The sequence below is a fragment of the Schistocerca piceifrons genome, chromosome 3 (assembly GCF_021461385.2).
Source record: "Schistocerca piceifrons isolate TAMUIC-IGC-003096 chromosome 3, iqSchPice1.1, whole genome shotgun sequence".
NCBI lineage: Eukaryota > Metazoa > Arthropoda > Insecta > Orthoptera > Acrididae > Schistocerca > Schistocerca piceifrons.
The window spans coordinates 945,093,779-945,115,330 of NC_060140.1; the positions used below are offsets into that span (position 1 = coordinate 945,093,779).

At 45.2% G+C, this 21,552-nt stretch overlaps 1 protein-coding gene across 1 annotated transcript in view; it reads left to right on the forward strand.

The window, feature by feature from the left end:
• The window catches only part of LOC124788343 (mannose-binding protein C-like), an 816,639-nt gene that overhangs the window by 357,913 nt on the left and 437,174 nt on the right, over positions 1-21,552 (forward strand). The gene's annotated exons all lie outside the window — the stretch shown is intronic.

Sequence of the window (21,552 nt, forward strand, 5' to 3'; positions counted from 1 at the left end):
TGAACGTCCGGGCCACCACGGTATGTTGCTTCGACGACCAATCCACCTGTCATGAAATATGCTATTCAATACCGCTTCAACCGCACGCGAGCTATGTGCCGGACACCCATCTTGTTGGAAGTACATGGCCATTCTGTCATGCAGTGAAACATCTTGTAGTAACATCGGTAGAACATTACGTAGGAAATCAGCATACACTACCATTTAGATTGCCATCGATAAAATGGGGGCCAATTATCCTTCCTCCCATAATGGCGCACCGTACATTAACCCGCCAAAGTCGCTGATGTTGCACTTGTCGCAGCCATCGTGGATTTTCCGTTGCCCAATAGTACATATTATGCCGGTTTACGTTACCGCTGTTGGTGGATGACGCTTCGTCGCTAAATAGAACGCGTGCAAAAAATCCGTCATCGTCCCGTAATTTCTCTTGTGCCCAGTGGCAGAACTCTACACGACGTTCAAAGTCGTCGCCATGCAATTCCTGGTGCACAGAAATATGGTACGGGCGCAATCGATGTTGATGTAGCATTCTCAACACCGACGTTCTTTCAGATTCCCGATTCTCGCGCATTTTGTCTGCTACTGATGTGCGGATTAGCCGCGACAGCAGCTAAATCACTTACTTGGGCATCATCATTTGTTGCAGGTCGTGGTTGACGTTTCACATATGGCTGAACACTTCCTGTTCCCTTAAATAACGTAACTATCCGGCGAACGATCCGGACACTTGGATGATGTCGTCCAGGATACCGAGCAGCATACGTAGCACACGCCCGTTGGGCATTTTGATCACAATAGCCATACATCAACACGATATCGACCTTTTCCGCAATTGGTAAACGGTCCATTTTAACACGGGTAATGTATCACGAAGCAAATACCGTCCGCACTGGCGGAATGTTACGTAATACCACGTACTTATACGTTTGTGACTATTACAGCGCCATCTATCACAAAGCGAAAAAAAGTGGTACAACTAAAACATTCATATTTCTTTACGTACTTCACGAATATGTAATAAAAAAAATGGGGTTCCTATTTAAAAATACGTAGTTGATATCCGTTTGACGTATGGCAGCGCCATCTAGCGGGCCAACCATAGCGCCATCTGGTTTCCCCCTTCAAGCTAGACGAGTTTCGTTCTTTGTAGTTTTTTCGTTTGATGCTTATTTCGTGACATATTTGGCCCGGTCACTATCAATGGACCACCCTGTATACAGCTCAGCACTATACTTTAGGGAACAAAATACAAGCTTACCGGCTAAAGTGCCAAATTTGTGGTCGCATTCAGGACTTCCTTCCCGATAGCAGCCAACATGACATACTCAACGACCGAAGTGGTTGCATGTAACTCGGGTGTGACAGGACAGCTACTGTTCCAGTATGTTGGTTGAACCTGAACACCACAGACAAAATATCTGGTGTTGTCCACGGGTATTTTCTGAGTATTTTAGTATAAGGGCGCTGTAGTTTCTCATGGCTCGTTGTTGTTGTTGTTGTCTTCAGTCCGATGCTTTGGTTTGGTGCAGCTCTGCACGCTAGCCTATCCTGTGCAAGCTTCTTCATTTTTTCGTAACTACTGCAATATACATCCATTTGTACCTCCTTAATCTATTGAGGCTATGGTTCGCTACTACAATTTCTAATCCTCATACCTCCTTCCATTACCAAATTGATGACTTCTTGATGCCTCAGAATGTGCCCTTTCAACAGATCCCCTCTTCTAGTCAAGTTATCCAACAAATTCCTTTCTTCCCCAGTTCCATTTAGTAATTTCTCATTGTTATTCGATGTAATCTTCTGACATTCTTCTGCAGCGCCACATTTCCAAAGCCTTTTATTCCCTTTTTATCTGAACTGGATATCGTCCACATTTCACATCCGTACAAAGCTATACTCCAAACGAACATCTTCAGAAAAGACTTCACGTCAGTTAAAGTAATATCCTGTGCTAATAAACTTCTTTTTTACAGCAATGCTTTCCTTGGTTTTGCCAATGTGCAGTTGATACTCTCTCTACTTCGACCGTCGCCAGTTATTTTGCTGAGAAAAAAACAAAACTTGCCCACTATTTTTAATGTCTCATTTCCTTATCTACTTTCCTCGGCATTAGCTGATTTACTTCGACTACAGTACATAACCTTTGCTTTTACTTTTGTTAATATTCACCTTATAACCTCTTTTCGATTAGATGGGTAGATCACATAACTAATGAGGAAGTATTGAATAGGATTGGGGAGAAGAGAAGTTTGTGGCACAACTTGACCAGAAGAAGGGATCGGTTGGTAGGACATGTTCTGAGGCATCAAGGGATCACAAATTTAGCATTGGAGGGCAGCGTGGAGGGTAAAAATCATAGAGGGAGACCAAGAGATGAATACACTAAACAGATTCAGAAGGATGTAGGTTGCAGTAGGTACTGGGAGATGAAGAAGCTTGCACAGGATAGAGTAGCATGGAGAGCTGCATCAAACCAGTCTCTCAGGAGTGAAGACCTCAACAAGAACAACCTCTTTTCACGACTCGAACCAGGTCTTTGAACTGCTGTTGCAAGTCCTTTGCAGTCTGCAGTCTGGTTTCTGTACAAGTTGGAAATAGCCTCCCGCTCCATGTACTGTATCCCCATTACATTCAGAATTTCGTAGAGTGTATCCCAGTCAACAACGTCAAAAGCTTTCTCGGTCTAAAAATACTATAAACGTGGGTGTGCCTTCCTTCAGTGTCTCTTCTAAGGTAAGTCGTGGTGTCAGTAACGTAATTATGATGTAATTATGATTTACTCTGTCGGTTATCATAATTACCTTCGTTTCTGTCAAAATACATTCACAATAGTGAAGAAACCTTGTAATATGCCATCTTCAAAGTATACAACACAAAATACAGAGTAATGTACATATTCAAAAATATTATGATGTTGTTGCAGTCGCTGCCGAAATTGCTCAGAAAAGCGTATTTGCAGTGCCCGTGCATTGCACGAGATACCTGTCGGGCAGTAAAACTACACATGCTGCTTTGCGTTACTGTTACGGTACGATTAGCACCGCAGTAGTAGCAGACACGAGACAGAACCCACCAGTACCGAACCCAAGCTTGAGGACGAAAAGTGAACATTACTGTTGTCAACAGCAGATACCGTGAGTGAATGGAACAAGTTCGTTTCCAAACAAGACACGCGCCAATGACCATCGACATTTGTACTGTTGTGCAGAAGTTTCAGTGTAACACCGATATACGAGCTGCGGCTAGAAAAAAACCGGACTGATGCTGGAAAAAACATTTATTTACAATTATTTACAATTTCATGTTATCTCCTTCAATGTACTCTCCTCCTCGGTCTCTACACCGCTCCATACGAATTTTCCACTGTTCATAGCAATGCTGCAGATCATTTTCGGTAAGTCGATGCATGACTTCCGTCGCTTTTTCTTTTACTGCTTCAACAGTCTCAAATCTAGTTCCTTTCAAAGCTGACTTGACTTTAGGGAAAAGAAAAAAGTCACAGGGGGCCGAATCGGGTGAGTAGGGTATATGGTCTAAGATGGGAATGTTGTGTTTTGCCAAAAACGTCTTCACTGACAACGCACTGTGAGCTGGGGCATTGTCTTGGTGAAGGATCCATGACTTTATTCTCCACAAATCGTTCCGTTTTCTCCGTACTCGCTCACGTAGGGTAGCCAGGACGCTAATGTAGTAATGCTGATTCACTGTTTGTCCCTCTGGTACGCAATCAATGTGCACAATCCCTTTGATGTCAAAAAAAACAATCATCATTGCCTTGAATTTCGATTTTGACATTTGTGCTTTTTTTTGTCGTGGAGAACCAGGAGTTTTCCAATGCATCGATTGGCGTTTAGTTTCGGGATCGTAAGTAAAAAACCACGATTCATCGCAAGTAATAACATTTTGTAAGAAGGTGGGATCACTTTCAATGTTTTCCAGGATGTCAGAACAAATCATTCTTCGGGGTTCCTTCTGTTCAATTGTGAGACACTTTGGAACCATTTTTGAACACACTTTGTTCATGTTGAAACTTTCATGAAGAATCTGCCTAACACTTTCTTTGTCAACTCCTGTTAACTCAGACACTGCTCTGATTGTTAAACGGCGATCTTGTCGAACAAGTTTACCGATTTTTTCAACGTTTGCATCAGTTTTTGCTGACAATGGTCTGCCAGTGCGAGTGTCATCACTGGTGTCTTCGCGGCCATCTTTAAATCATTTAAACCACTCAAACACTTGTGTTCGCGATAAACAATCATCGCCGTACACTTGTTGTAACATTACAAACGTTTCACTTGCAGATTTTCCTAGTTTGAAACAAAATTTGATGTTAACACGCTGTTCTTTCTGTACACTCAACATTTTCCGACGCGCAGACAAAACGTCAACTACTTAAAACAGACGCCACGGGCAGACTGAGTGCAGGAGGCAGATGAAACTCGAGCAGTAGGCGGAGCGAGAGTCACGTGACAGGCCACGCGACTTTCAGCCTTATTGCATTCGTTTTATTGTTTCACCAGTACTAGTCCGGTTGTTTTCTAGCCACACCTCGTAAAAAAACTGAGGGTAAGAAATGAAACGAAATGCAGTACACTGTAACGAGCCACCGCAGACCACGAGTCCGTTATACCAAAATATTCAGGTATAATGTTCCTGAACGGTATCCGAAATTTTTTCAATGCTGATCGGGCTCACGCTGCTCATTATTTATGTAAGAGATAATGTCAGAGGCTCCTTGAGATTACCGACGGACGAAGCTGTTGTCTGTAGAGAGGTCACAACGCGAGAAGACAGTAGCGAAATGCAGGAAGTCCTGTAGACGATTGCCAGTTGGTGCTGGGATTGGCAGTTGACCCTCAACGTAAATAAATGTCACTTAATCAGTAAAAATAAGCGAAGAGGATCCACTACCGTTCATTACGCTATTGGCAATTAAGGCACTGGAAAGAGTAACTGAAGCAAAATATGTAGGAGTAACCATCCGTAGCGATATTAAGTGGAATGATCACCTGAAACAAACTGTAGGAAACGCAGATGACAGGCTGAGAATCACTAGGACAATCTTGAAGAAATGTAACCATCGCCCCCGTCGGAGGATCGAGTCCTCCCTCGGGCATAGTTGTGTGTTTTGTCTTAGCGTAAGTTATTTCAAGTTAGATTAAGTAGTGCGTAAGCTTAGGGACCGATGACCTCAGCGGTTTGGTCTCATAAGACCTTACCACAAATTTCAAATTTTTTTTTCAATGTAATCATCCGCGAAGGAAGTGGACTGCAAAACACTTGTAAGACCGACTCTTCAGTATTCCTAGGCCCTTACCAGATTGGATTAATGAAAGATGCAGAGAAGATCCAACGAGGACCGGTCTGTTTCGTCAGAGGACCGCTTTGTGGGCGCGAGGGCGTTACGTAGACGCTCGACAAACTGCAGTGGCAGGCGCTGCAAGAGAAGCACTGGGTGGCTCAGACGAGGTTACTGTTGAAATTCCGAGGGCGCACTTTCCAAGAAGACTGAGATACCATATTACTTTCTCCCATACAAGACACGCAAAACGACCACGAAGAGAAAATCAGAGAAATTAGAGTCCATACCGAAGTTAGACACAGCGAATTACTTGGAAGAACAGTTGAATGGAATGGACAGTGTCTTGAAAGGAGGATATAAGATGAACATCAACAAAAGCAAAACGAGGATAATGGATTGTAGTCGAATTAAGTCGGGTGATTCTGAGTGAATTATATTAGGAAATGAGACACTTAAAGTAGTAAAGCACTTTTGCTATTTGGGGAGCAAAATAACTGATGATGGTCGAAGTAGAGAGGATATAAAATGTAGACTGGCAATGGCAAGGAAAGCGTTTCTGAAGAAGAGAAATTTGTTAACATCGAGTACAGATTTAAGTGTCAGGAAGTCGTTTCTGAAAGTATTTGTATGGAGTGTAGCCATGTATGCAAGGGAAACGTGGACGATAAACAGTTTGGACAAGAAGAGAACAGAAGCTTTCGGAATGTGGTGCTACAGAAAAAATGCAGAAGATTAGATGGGTAGATCACATAGCTAATGAGAAGGTATTGAATAGAATTCGAGAGGAGAGCAGCTTCTGACACAGCTTGACTAGAAGAAGGGTTCGGTTGGTCGGACATATTCTGCGGCATCAAGGCATCACCAATTTAGTATTGGAGGGCAGCGTGGAGGGTAAAAATCGTAAAGGGAGACCAAAAGATGAATACACTAAGCAGATTCAGAAGGATGTAGGTTGCAGTAGGTACTGGGAGATGAAGAAGCTTGCACAGGATAGAGCAGCATGGAGAGCTGCATCAAACCAGTCTCAGGACTAAAGACCACAACAACAACAACAACAACAACCGGAGTTAATGGAGAGTCGTAGTTCCCAAGAACCATTCACGAATAGAACAGGAATTCGCGAAATGGTCGTGATACCAGACGTATCCTGAACCACAAAACCATAAAATCGGTGAAAAAACGAGTCTAGATCTCGATGGTACTTTATATCACCAACTTTGGCCTATGCCAAGGCCGTCTTCAGACAGCACCATCAGCTGAAGTTAACGATGCGTACAACAGCCAGTTGGCCTCAGTCGCTGAAACTGCGCAGGCTGTCGATTCGCTAAATACCTAGGGGCTACAATTAAGAACAGTTTAAATGGGAACCATTACACGGGAAATGTTGGTGGGAAGACGAACCAAAGACTGTGTTTTATTGGCAGAACACGCAGAAGATGCAGCAAATGGATCAAACAGACTGCCTACACTAAGTTTGCCCGCCCTCTACTAGAGCATTGCTGTGCCTTATGGAATTCTTACTAGGTGGGATTGACGGAGGATTTTCAGAAAGTTCAAAGAAGGGCAGCTCGTCTTGTACCACCGCAAAATATGGGACAGTGTCACGGATATGACACGAGCTAGAGTAGCAGTCATTAAAACAAAAGCGTTTCTCGTTACATCGAAATCTTTTCACAAAATTTCAAACACCATCTTTTTCCTCCCAATTTTGAAAATGTTTTGTTGACTCCCACCTATAAATGGAGAAATGACTATCCGTAATAAAATAAGAGAAATCGGAATTCGGACGGGAAGACTTACGCCTTCATTTTTCCCGCGTTCTGTTCGAGAGTGGGACGGTCGAGATATAGTCCTAAACTAGTTTTGTGAACCCTCTGCCGACCACTTCAACGGGAATTGCAGAGTAGCGTTGTAAATGTAAAAATTATATTCTACACTTTTTCTTTTGCTCTCCTTACACAATGAAATCGTCATTTCTGTGCTCATTATATCCCTTTGGGTGTACCTGTACATTTTCTTCAATGTTTCCGGAGCTTAAACAAGACACGCCACACTTTCAGGTTAGCCACCGCAAAGCCGCACGCACTGAAGTAAAACAGTGGAAATACGTCCACCAAATATGAACCAAACCATTCGCGATGCTCGTACGAAATATGGAGCTTTACATGCGGAGCAAGTCGTCGACTTCACTCTCTTATACACACAAAACAGTTATATATTGTTTACTGGGAGGTGTTGTCTCAGAAACAAATTAGAAATATCTCCACTCTCTGATTCTGACGAAGGCTTTCGGGAGCGTTTCCTTGGTTTAATGCAACTGCTGGAACTAGAAATCTTCACACAAATATTACAAAATCTCATCTCGCTGGTTGGTTCAAATGGCTCTGAGCACTATGGGACTCAACTGCTGAGGTCATTAGTCCCCTAGAACTTAGAACTAGTTAAACCTAACTAACCTAAGGACATCACAAACATCCATGCCTGAAGCAGGATTCGAACCTGGGACCGTAGCGGTCTTGCGGTTCCAGACTGCAGCGCCTTTAACCGCACGGCCACTTCGGCCGGCTCATCTCGCAGGGATTTGGCTGAAAAGAACAGCGACTTAAAATGGGATCTCAAACAACAGCCGACTCCCCTATGTTATATCAACTAGGTAAAGACAAATATTAAAAAGAAAAGATACGCTCTCCAAATTTGCACCACGGAGTATACTTTTTCAGCAAAGTATAATTATGAACTATCTGCTTTTTCTATGCACTCATAACCATATGCGTGAAATATACAAAATTGGGGAAATTGTATATGGCACATTCTGAATTGAATGGTGGTCTCATTGAGCGAATCATGTTCCGTAAATCTCTTAGTAAAAGGAAAGGAAACATGCCTTTCTTGCTCCTAGCTTAGGTTCCCAGCGGTTTACCTAACCCATTTTACGACGAAAGCCGCTGCCAATCCTTCCTTCTTCTCGTCCATCGGTGTCAGATTTCCGTCAATAATGATCTCCACCGCACCGTCGTAACAAAGTCAGTAAAAAAAGATACGTTATGAATGTTGAAACAGGTATTTGCGCCGTCATCTCGTGCGTAGGAAATACCATAGCCTTCAGAAAGTATCGCCCAGCGTCTCATGAACGCCAGCCAACATTGTTGTAATTAGCTTTTCCGCTCCACCAGCATAAATTTCTGGTTAAGGTCGTATGTCAATATCAAGACGCTATGACTGCCAATTAAGAGTTTTTAATCTACGACATTCAGGCCGTTTTTCGGTGTGGCGCAGTTTAAATTTTAATTTATGTAGGTTTTTTAACAGTCCTCCTGTGACTTGTAGCAGCTTCGTACATAAACATGTCTCCTTGACCAGCCTAATACACAACCGAATAGGTGAGAAATACCTTCTTGGCCTCGGTAGACGATAATGTCATATATGTTGGAGTTACGATCCAAAAGTACAATCTTCATAGAGGTTTTTCGTAAAAAACAAATGTCGTTCCCTTTGAGTATTTTCACATGTGGCTGCGTTGTTGATTGCTAAACTGCTAAGAGTTTCTCCAGTGCGAACTTTCATGATACTAGAATAATTGATAAATAGCACGTGCCCCCATAAACGATTTTTAATCAAGGCAGCGTTTCTTTGTGAGAGAAATATTACCGCGTTCAGCAGGTAAGTTACAAAATATGTGGCAATCCATCAAAGGAACTTTCACTGTCAGCACTTACGCACATTTTCGACAACTGCAGGGAGGCAACGTTCTAAATAATACTAGGGGAATATCTCGAACAGGACAGGAGAAGCAGCAGGGCAATTTTCAGTTTATTACGTAGTCCTCATCATGTCATTAGCACCATAAATTTCCAGCTAATTGGTAACTGTCTTCATTTAACTTTAGGTAACTAAATTCTTTAGTCACTTCATATCACAGTGACTTCTGAAGCAAGTTTTCGTTCACACTACAACTGCACATTCGAAATTGGTGATTTCATGATGCCTCAGAGATCCCTTTATCTAACATATAATCTTACCTGGCTGCAACACATGTGGGCGGTACAATTGAAAACTTCAGTGCTGATTGTTTACTGTTGTTGTCGTTGTTGCTGTTGTTATTGTGCGGCGTGTCGTGAAGAGATGACTGGAGTAACCAAACTCAAAAGGAGGTAGGTTGCGGTAGTTATTCGGATATGAAGCGGCTTGTTCACGATAGAGTAGCATCGTGAACTGCATCAAACCAGTCTTTGGAATAAAGACCATAACAACAGTCGTTTGACAGCACTTCTCGGTTTGATTTCCAACTTAATATTGGAAGCATGGGGAGCGTGCAAGGGATAAGTCCCTGCAAGTGCGCTGTTCTCTGTGCCCTCGGTCGCTCAGATGGATAGAGAGTCTGCGATGTAAGCAGGAGGTCCCAGGTTCGAGACCCGGTCGGGGCACGCATTTTCAGCATGTCCGCAGTGATGTATATCTACGCCTGTTTGCAGCTAGGGTGACGATTTAATCATCATTTCAATGTAAGAAATTCTAGCCCTTAAGCGAGCCCAGCGACTCGGATCGTACCATTCAGCATACACTGTGAATCTCCCCTACAGCTCACTTTATGGGGATTGGGGAAAGTTAATCCATCAGATTCACACCGCAAATTAATAGCAAGGACCTCTAGACAAAGGGGCTGGTGGAAGTTCCGCTAGGTGCCAGGACTCACACCGCTAAGAGCTACGATCAGGTCCCTAGATATGGCGTTGGCAGACTCAGGTGAACATGAGGTCAGTTGTTGTTGTTGTGGTGTTCAGTCCAGAGACTGGTTTGATGCAGCTCCCCATGCTACTCTATCCTGTGCAAGCTTCTTCATCTCCCAGTACCTACTGCAACCTACGTCCTTCTGAATCTGCTTAGTGTATTCATCTCTTGGTCTCCCTCTACGATTTTTACCCTCCACGCTGCCCTCCAGTACTAAATTGGTGATCCCTTGATGCCTCAGAACATGTCCTACCAACCGATCCCTTCTTCTAGTCAAGTTGTGCCACAAGCTCCTCTTCTCCCCCATTCTGTTCAATACCTCCTCGTTAGTTATGTGATCTACCCATGTAATCTTCAGCATACTTCTGTAGCACCACATTTCGAGAGCTTCTATTCTCTTCTTGTCTAAACTATTTATCGTCCACGTTTCACTTCCATACATGCCTACACTCCATACAAATACTTTCAGAAACGACTCCCTGACATTTAAATGTATACTCGATGTTAACAAATTTTTCGTCTTCAGAAACGCTTTCCTTGCCGTTGCCAGTCCACATTTTATATCCTCTCTACTTCGACCATCATCAGTTATTTTGCTCCCCAAATAGCAAAACTCCTTTACTACTTTTAAGTGTCTCGTTTCCTAATCTAATTCCCTCAACAGACACCCGAGTTAATTCGACTACATTCCATTATCCTCGTTTTGCTTTTGTTGGTGTTCATCCTATACCCTCCTTTCAAGACACTGTCCATTCCGTTCAGCTGCTCTTCCAAGTCCTTTGCGAACCTCAAAGTTTTTATTTCTTGTCCATGGATTTTAATACCTACTCCGAACTTTTCCTTTGTTTCCTTTACTGCTTGCTCAGTATACATATTGAATAACATCGGGGATAGGCTACAACCCTGTCTCGCTCCCTTCCCAACCACTGCTTCCATTTCATGTCCCTCGACTCTTATAACTGCCATCTGGTTTCTGTACAAATTGTAAATAGCCTTTCACTCCCTGTTCAAAAATGGTTCAAATGGCTCTGAGCACTATGGGACTCAACTGCCGAGGTCATTAGTCCCCTAGAACTTAGAACTAGTTAAACCTAACTAACCTAAGGACATCACAAACATCCATGCCCGAGGCAGGATTCGAACCTGCGACTGTAGCGGTCTTGCGGTTCCAGACTGCAGCGCCTTTAACCGCACGGCCACTTCGACCGGCTCACTCCCTTCACCTTCAGAATTTGAAAGAGAGTATTCCAGTCAACATTGTCAAAAGCTTTCTCTAGGTCTACAAATGCTAGAAACGTAGGTTTGCCTTTCCTTAATCTTTCTTCTAAGATAAGTCGTAGGGTCAGTATTGCCTCACGTGTTCCAACATTTCTCAGTACGTTAAGTAAAATCGAGATCGGATTTATGTACTCTTCCGAACACATTTTCCAGCTCGAATATGGCTTGTTAAAAGACATCATAAGTGTCTTCATATGCATTTCAGTGGGTTAATTACGCTATAACAGCGCGCTCGCTCGCACACGCACACACACACACACACACACACACACACACACACACACACACACACACATGAGCGCGCCCGCTCCCGCACACTTAGGAGAGATTAAGTGACTGGATTCGTGACTGGCTGCGGGAGTGTCCGACCAGTTCAGCGAACGCTCACCTCTTTTTGGAAGAGCGCCCGCCCTAGGGTGTGGCCAGCAAGCTACATGGAGCTAACACTGGGGCTGTTGACCCAGCACTGAGGTTCGGCTAGCTCGTGTCTGCGACCCCTGCCATTGGTCGGCAGGCAAGGTCCAGGGTCGTGCATGTGTGTGTGGCAAGAGGAGGGCAGCGATCTCAAGCGAATGAGATGGCGAGGACGGGAAAAAAGAAAGAGAGAGCGAGGGACGACTATTAATGTTTGATACGCCGTACTGACCGAGGTCGCTGCCGTTGGGCCAGGGGTTCGCGCGGCGATGTGTCCGCTGTCAGAGGGTCGGAGAACACGGTGAGAGCAAACCGCCCTGTGCGCATGCGCAACAGGAGCTGCCAAGACCCAGCTTCTGATGTCAGACGTCTCCTTATTGGTGTGGTAACGTTTCCATATTTCTCAGATCATCGAGATGTAGGAACAACATCTTTTGGCAAGTTTCATTCCTAACCATTCATTGTTAAAAATACACTGGGCTGTAGGAGTCCGCCGAAATTGCAAGAGAAATGGCGACGTATTTCCTCCAGAAAATGGTTCAAATGGCTCTGAGCACTATGGGACTTAACATCTGAGGTCATCAGTCGCCTAGAACTCAGAACTAATTAAACCTAACTAACCTAAGGACATCACACACATCGATGCCCGAGGCTGGATTTGAACCTGCGACCGTAGCGGTCGCTCGGTTCCAGACTGTAGCGCCTAGAACCTCTCGACCACCCCGGCCGGCTTTTCTCCAGACTTCTGACTCCTTTTTTCTTCGAGAGAAGTGTCATAACTGATCATATTTGAGTTACACCTAAATTGTCTTGTTGCCATATTAAAATTTGCATCTTTCGACAAAATACAGCAGAGTTTACAAAATCTCACCTCACTAGCAAACGTAGGTGAAATGTAACAAAAATCATGGAACAGTGTATTATTGCATTAGCAAGTGAGGGCAAGACAGGTCAGTAGTTTGTGGAAAAGCCGATGCTCATTAAAAAAGGAAATCTAAGTTCTTCACTTATGTTGATGCAAAACATACAGCAATATCCGTTTCACACACTGTCAATGCGCCTTAAAAATTACATTAGTCGATTAAAAATATGTGTAGTTATCCGTATATCACACTAGATAAGGAAGCTTTCCGCGTTAACCATAAGAGAAAACACTCTTCTCTTTGCATCCTATAATTTGCCGTAAAATGATTTTGATGTCTCAAACCATTTGCTAGGTGTGAAGGACGTTTGAATATTTATCGCCTGCATGTGTGAGCGGAAAGGAGTGCGCTGCATACAATCCACTTCCTTGAAATTGGTGAGTGGTATAGGTGTCCGCCCAAGTTTAAGGAATAATTGAATATGTTAGTTACATTTTGTACACAGCGATATACGACCTGTCATGGATCAAACGCAAACTCATTGAGGACCGCTATTCTTGATTGCAAACTATTCAATTTTCGTGCAGTAGATTATTCGATCTCGAAATTTCACATTATCGAATCATAGACAGTTCGTCATGAAGCTGAGGGAATGGCGCTGTGAGATGAGAAGCAGGAAATATTTTATCCAGTATTTCGTTCAAAATCATTTGAGAAAGATCCAGAGGATCTGCTAGGCCCACGACATTCTGGTTCGTCTTGCAGGTAAACCACCGTTCGCTGTGAGGCTTCGCCTTGCTAGCTGTGACGTCAGACGCGAAATGGGACTCCTGGCTGGCCGGTGTATGTCGCATTCACAAAACGTTGCAAGTGGAACAGGTCCGAAACTGTCACGGAAAACATGCGAACCTGTCTGCAGGGAGGCCGAGTAGCAGACGGCAGAAGCTGTCTCGCAGCCGCCGCGCGAGACAGTGAGCGAGCTTAAGCCGTCGGCCCACGGACCGTGCATCCGAACGTTGGGCGTTGAGCGTGCCGAGTTTCTGACGTCATAGCGTGGAACAGCACGCTCGGGAGTCTTTCCGAACGTGCAGAGCAATATCTGGCATGTCAGACATTCTGAGCGTGCGTCTGAGCGTTGACAAATGAGATGGCGCAACGCCACCTACGTCACACGCACGCCGTCTCCCTTCGGTACAGAGTTGTGAGGCGCCATATTGGCATTCATTTCAAGCTTACATGTATACATGCCATTTTTGAGCACCAGCAAATTGAGAATCACTGGAAAACCCGTTGTTAACTGTGTGATTCGTTCCAATACAATAATGAGAAACATTATATTCATGGCAAAAGAATTATTGTAACTCGCGTATTATGAGAGTAGGCTATTTGAAGGCAGCGACACACTGAAGATCCACCCAAAACGCATTGTTCCTGGTACAGTTTGTTATAATTACAGGGGTATTACAAATGATTGAAGCGATTTCATAAATTCACTGTAGCTCCATTCATTGACATATGGTCACGACACTCTACAGATATGTAGAAAAACTCATAAGTTTTGTTCGGCTGAAGCCGCACTTCAGGTTTCTGCCTCCAGAGCGCTCGAGAGCGCAGTGAGACAAAATGGCGACAGGAGCCGAGAAAGCGTATGTCGTGCTTGAAATGCACTCACATCAGTCAGTCATAACGGTGAAACGACACTTCAGGACGAAGTTCGACAAAGATCCACCAACTGCTAACTCCATTCGGCGATGGTATGCGCAGTTTAAAGCTTCTGGATGCCTCTGTAAGGGGAAATCAACGGGTCGGCCTGCAGTGAGCGAAGAAACGGTTGAACGCGTGCGGGCAAGTTTCACGCGTAGCCCGCGGAAGTCGACGAATAAAGCAAGCAGGGAGCTAAACGTACCACAGCCGACGGTTTGGAAAATCTTACGGAAAAGGCTAAAGCAGAAGCCTCACCGTTTACAATTGCTACAAGCCCTCACACCCGATGACAAAGTCAAACGCTTTGAATTTTCGGCGCGGTTGCAACAGCTCATGGAAGAGGATGCGTTCAGTGCGAAACTTGTTTTCAGTGATGAAGCAACGTTTTTTTCTTAATGGTGAAGTGAACAGACACAATGTGCGAATCTGGGCGGTAGAGAATCCTCACGCATTCGTGCAGCAAATTCGCAATTCACCAAAAGTTAACGTGTTTTGTGCAATCTCACGGTTTAAAGTTTACGGCCCCTTTTTCTTCTGCGAAAAAAACGTTACAGGACACGTGTATCTGGACATGCTGGAAAATTGGGTCATGCCACAACTGGAGACCGACAGCGCCGACTTCATTTCTCAACAGGATGGTGCTCCACCGCACTTCCATCATGATGTTCGGCATTTCTTAAACAGGAGATTGGAAAACCGATGGATCGGTCGTGGTGGAGATCATGATCAGCATTTCATGTCATGGCCTCCACTCATTGATGGGGACATGCTGCGCCGAGTGTGGGAGGAACTTGATTATCGGCTTGATGTCTGCCGAATCACTAAAGGGGCACATTTCGAAAATTTGTGAATGCCTAAAAAAACTTTTTGAGTTTTTGTATGTGTGTGCAAAGCATTGTGAAAATATCTCAAATAATAAAGTTATTGTAGAGCTGTGAAATCGCTTCAATCATTTGTAATAACCCTGTATATTGCAATTAGTAACATATCTACGATTAAGATTTTCAGCAACGCGTAACATACTATGATTAAATGCGAGGGCTATGTTGTTGGTTCAGCGTAACGCGTAGCGTCACTGACCGTTATTGAGTTGTTTGTTGGGGTTGTGGTTTGCGTCTTGACACTTCCAAAATTTTTTTCGTAACATTCGCGTTTTATTAGGTTCTCATATTTTATTATTAATATAAGTATAGACTATAATATTTGATGTTATGTAAATATAAGTTCACTTTTTTTTGAGGGGTGATTTGTTCAATTGGCTTATTCTACAGGACAGCTTGCGCAGCTTGTATAAAGATATTTTGCTCCTTTTTCTTTTACGCTTCGTAATTCATATGTTGCAAAGATTCTGCTGCTGGGCACGAACATTGATCAAGTAAGACTGACCTTGGAGTTTTACTAAAATGTAGGAATGATGAAATAATGTTTGTCTTAGGCGGACGAGTATTCCAAATTTGTACCGCACTGTTTGTACTGCCACTTTTATAAGCTTGTGTCCTTATTGATTAGACATGGTACTTTCCTTTTCGTGGACGATAGAGGAAATGTGCGTTTTATTAGAGCTAACGTGGGAATTTTACGCGCTCCCGTTGAGTAAACATCCATGAAATGCCGCTGGAGTGCGTTGCGATCGCGTATACCACGTTGGGTCCCACGTACCGTGTGCACAAGTCGCTTCGTTCCTGAACGTTCAGCAGCACGTTGAACTCGGCACGCTCAACGCTCAGCACTCGGATGCACGGTCCGTGTGCCGACGGCTTTAGAGGGAGTGTTGCTTCGTGTGAGACAGGCACTGGGGAGTGTGTACCTCGCGACACAGAGGGCGACTTCCGCACCTCGGGCAGTACACAACTGGCTCTCCGCTGCGCGGGCCTCTGGAGCGCCCGTGAAAGAGTGAAAAAACAAGCGAGGCGGGCAGAGCGGCCCGAGAAACTGCGCCTCCGCGACCAGAGGCAGGGCGTGGCGTGGTGTGTGGTGTGGTGTGTGCAGTCCCACGCGATGTGCGGGCAGCGGGCGGCGACCCGCCAAGGCCGGCCGCTGCTGGCGGCGGGTGACTGAACGCCGTGGAGCGCGCCCCGGGCTGCTGGACTGGACTGGACTGCCCGCCCATCTCCTCTTCTCCCCCCCCCCCCCCCCCCCGACTGCGGCCGTGACGCGAATCCCGAGTGCCCAAGTGCCTCGTCCACACCGCTTAATATTCCGAGAATTTATTGCCAGTTCTCGGCCGGAAATGCCGCTCCGGGGCCAATGTCCAGAAAAACGTCCTCGAACTAACAATCTTCCTTTTGGGTGTTAGCTGTGAGCAATGCAGATATCTATTTTTTTCTTTCTTTCAGTGTTTGCTCTCCGCAGCGTAATTGCGACTTACCTAGGGCTGTAGGCGAGGCGTATGACCCAAGCGTAGTACGCACCTTTCGAACCGAAGATAGCTGGTTCTCATCTACATTTACATCTACACTACTGGCCATTAAAATTGCTACACCAAGAAGGAATGCAGATGATAAACGGGTATTCATTGGACAAATATATTACACTAGACTGACATGTGATTACATTTTCACGCAATTTGGGTGCATAGATCCTGAGAAATCAGTACCCAGAACAACCACCTCTGGCCGTAATAACGGCCTTGATACGCCTGGGCATTGAGTCAAACAGAGCTTGGATGGCGTGTACAGGTAGAGCTGCCCATGCAGCTTCAACACGATACCACAGTTCATCAAGAGTAGTGACTGGCGTATTGTGACGAGCCAGTTGCTCGGCCACCATTCACCAGACGCTTTCAATTGATGAGAGATCTGGAGAATGTGCTGGCCAGGGCAGCAGTCGAACATTTTCTGTACCCACAAAGGCCCGTACAGCAGCTACAACATGCGGTCGTGCATTATCCTGCTGAAATGTAGGGTTTCGCAGGGGTCCAATGAAAGGTAGAGCCACGGGTCGTAACACATCTCAAATGTAACGTCCACTGTTCAAAGAGCCGTCAGTGCGAACAAGAGACGTGTAACCAATGGCACCCCATACCATCACGGCGGGTGACACGCCAGTGTGGCGATGACGAATACACGCTTCCAATGCGCGTTCACCGCGATGTCGCCAAACACGAATGCGACCATCATGATGCTGTAAACAGAACCTGTATTCATCCGAAAACGTTTAAGTAGTTCTAAGTTCTAGTGGACTGATGACGTCAGATGTTAAGTTCCATAGTGCTCAGAGCCATTTGAACCATTTTTGAATCACCGCCAAGAAACCTCAATATGACTTTATTTATTTCACACAAGTTTCGAGAATACAGGGCTGTTCTGCCAGACATAATCATATTGCACTTAATCACGCAGAGCAGAAGATAATGTTATCGAAACTTGTCGCGATTAAATAAACATTGCAACTCCTTGATGATCATGTGCCTTCTTCTTTTAAATTTTTGGAAAGTGTGTAACACCACCTGAATTTTGCGGTTTGAAACTGGCAGTAAAGTTTGCGGGACATAAGAAAAGTGCCCCATTGAAGACGTGCAGTATTATGTGCTTCTGTGAGCAATGGTCTTTTGGAGGTGTCCGATTTCAGATGCACGTTGCATCTGATTCTCTTCGCAATATTCGCTCTGAAAATGGTTGAGATGGACATACATACACTAACAGCAGCAATTCCTTTTTTTGCGCCTTGCGACATGGCTGCGAGTAATACGCCGTTCCTTGTGGACACGTTGGAAACTCCGCGTTCGTAGGCCAACAAATCGGAGAGCTACTATGCAGTGTCTGCTCACGGGCATGCCGAAACGAGGTAGCTCCTTTCTGGCGTTCTGTCACGCCTCCACATCTCGTTCCATACAACCGACCATCACGCAGACACCGGTGGAGGGTCAACCTGCTCCCGGCCACCACCGAGCTCTTTCAAGCAGGTGACTATTACGTTGCCTGGTGCGCTTTCATTGCAATGAAAGAGAGGCGTCACATTCTTCAGAAACGGTAATACCCGACGACGGTTGCCTTTCGAATGCGCAGTCTCCGAACGATATATACTGAAGAGCCAGAGAAACTGGTACACATCGCACCTGACTAATATCGTGTAACCCCCCCCCTACCCCCCCCCCCCCCCCCCCGAGCAACCAGAAGTGCCGCAACACGACGTGTCGTGGACTCGACTACTGTCTAATGTCTGAAGTAATGCTGGAGGGAACTGACACCTGCAAGGCTGTCCGTAAATCTGTAAGAGTATGAGGGGCTGGAGATCTCTTCTGAACAGCATGTTGCAAGGCATCCCAGATATGCCCAATAATGTTCATGTCTGGAGAGTTTGGTGGCCAGCGGAAGTGTTTAAACTTAGAAGAGTGTCCCTGAACCCACTCTATAGCGATTCAGGACGTGTGTGGTGTCGCATTGTCCCACTGCAGTTGCTCAAGTCCGTCGGAATGCACAGTGGACATGAATGGATGCAGGTGATCAGACAGGATGCTTACGTAAGTGTCAGATCTCAGAGTCGTATCAAGACGAATCAGGGGTCCCATATCACTCCAATTGCACACGCCCCACATCATTACAGAGGCTTCACCAGTTCGTACGGTTCCCTGCTGACATGCAGGGTCTATGGATTCATGAGTTTGTCTCCGTAGCGTACACGTCCATCAGCTCGATACAGTTTGAAACGAGACTCGTCCGGCCAGGCAACATGTTTCCAGTCATCAACAGCCCAATGTCGGTGTTGACGAGCCCAGGCGAGGCGTAAAGCTTTGTGTAGTGCAGTCATCAAGGGTACACGAGTGGGCCTTCGGTTCCGAAAGCCCATGTCGATGATGTTTCGTTGAATGGTTCGCACGCTGACACTTGTTGATGGCCCGTCACTGAAATTTGCAGTAATTTGCGACAGGGATGCACTTCTATCACATTGAGGGATTGTCTTCAATCGTCGTCGGTCACTTTCGTGTAGGATCTTTTTCCGACCGCAGCGGTGTAGGCGATTTGACGTTTTCCCGGATTCCTGATATTCACGGTACACTCGTAAAATGGTCGTCCAAGAAAATCCCCACTTCATCGCTACCTCGGAGATGCTGTGTCCCATAGCTCGTGCGCCGACTATGACACCAGGTTCGAACTCACTTAAATCTTGATAACCTGCCGTTTTCGCAGCAGTAACCGATCTAACAACTGCGCCAGAAATTTTTATCTTATATACGCGTTGCCGGCCACAGCGCCGTATTCTGCCTGTTTACATATCTCTGTATTTGAATACGCATGCCTGTAGCTGTAACTTGCAGCGTAAAAAAAAAAAAAAAAAAAAAAAAAAAGGTTCAAAATGGCTCTGAGCACTATGGGACTTAACATCTGAGGTCATCAGTCCCCTAGAACTTAAAACTACTTAAACCTAACTAACCTAAGGACATCACACACATCCATGCCCGAAGCAGGATTCGAACCTGCGACCGTAGCGGTCACGCAGTTCCAGACTGAAGCGCCTAGAACCGCTCGGCCACACCGGCCGGCCTTGCAGCTTCAGTGAGTATCCAACATGCGATGCTAAATCGACTACGCGGCTGCTACCGCCCGGTTTGTGAACACAGTGTTTATAGCTGTCTAAAGCATCGATAAAAGAACGCTTACTAACTTATAAGTAATTACAAATGACAGTAGTTAGTTGGGTTACTTCGCTCGTCAAGAACTAGTCCATTTGTCGTGTAAGTCAATGGAAGCAGTCCTTTTTAGCCGTAACCGGGGTACGCTCCTGCTATGCCACGGAGAAATATCGGCAGCGTATCAGCAGCGTCATTTGTCCGATTGTAGAAATAGAGGCATTGAAACAGGTGAAGTAGGTCTCTGTCTCCTGGCCCGGGACGCCATCTCTCTTAATGGAAGAGTTGGCTGATTTCCACTGCTGCTCTGTGTTCTGGCTATGGACACACGGATCGTCCGACGATACAAGCTTCGCAGAACGATTCACGAACTCGCGATCACATCCTTCTGTCGTTAAGTGTTGTAAAATTTGAACCCGCCCATAATGACTTCCGTGCCGGGGAGTATGAGGTAGTTTATGACACTGACTAAAGTTTGCTTGTCTCTTGAATAAACTCTTACTGTGAAGCACTTACGGGGCGCCGGCCTTTGTGACCGAGCGGTTCTAGACGCTGCAGTCTGGAACCGCGCGACCGCTACGGTCGCAGGTTCGAATCCTGCCTCGGGCATGGGTCTGTGTGATGTCCTTAGGTTAGTTAGGTTTAAGTAGTTCTAAGTTCTAGGGGACTGATGACCACAGATGTTAAGTCCCATAGTGCTCAGAGCCATCTGAACGATTTGAACTTAACGCGGCTCTCGTTAAATACTGCCAAATAGCGAAATATAGACTTTATTTCTTAACGGTTGTGTTCTCTGTTGTTTTCTTGTTGCTGTATGGAACTCGTCTACTTTTACGACCTTGTTTCGAACACCGATGAGAACACACTCGTTGGTCAGTATCACTTAACACATCTATCAGCAGAAGCCGAAGTAGACGCATAGGGTGTTCGTTGATAATTTCCGGGGGCTGTCGCTTGCAGCGTGTTGTCTCTGATCCAGCAAGAAATTAAAATTATGCTTTTCTCGACTGATAACTTCGAACAGCCAAACTACGTATTTCTTGTCATAGTTGTTCTCTTCCTACACTTGGTGCCATGAAATTGTAAAGACATGTCAGCATCAGAACTTGTCTTGCGAAGTTTGACGAACTTCTCTCAACCACAGTCTGCTCAATTTCTCTTCACCTTGTCTGTAAGTAACCCGAATTTCTTGGACGTTACACAAATAAAGAATTAAAATTCTCCGCGTCTAATAATTGTCGGCAGAAAGGTCAACACCATCGAATCGTTGATTGCTACTCACAAACGGTATCTATTGAATACGTTTCCGTGGCAACGCATTAAACACTTACCGTAACTCGCACGGTAACAGCCGCGTGGGTTATTCAGAATCGCAAGTTCGTTGTATACTGTTCGGGGCTCGCGCATTCGATAAGCAATCATTCTTGGAAATTACGATATCAGTCTAATGACTGTCAGAGAATTGATGATGTGACATTGGTGACAATTTCGTCAGTGGTGATGAGGAAATAGATTAGAAGACGTAGTGATGGAGGGTGTAGGAATGTAGATAGTGACATCGAACGGAGGAGGACGGTGGACGTCGCGAAACACATCGAATGTTTTGCTACTTTAGTTCGCAGAGGTTTCTCGTTTGCCTCCGTCTGCCGTAGCCAACACACACGTGTAAAAGTTCAAGAACGAGATGAGTA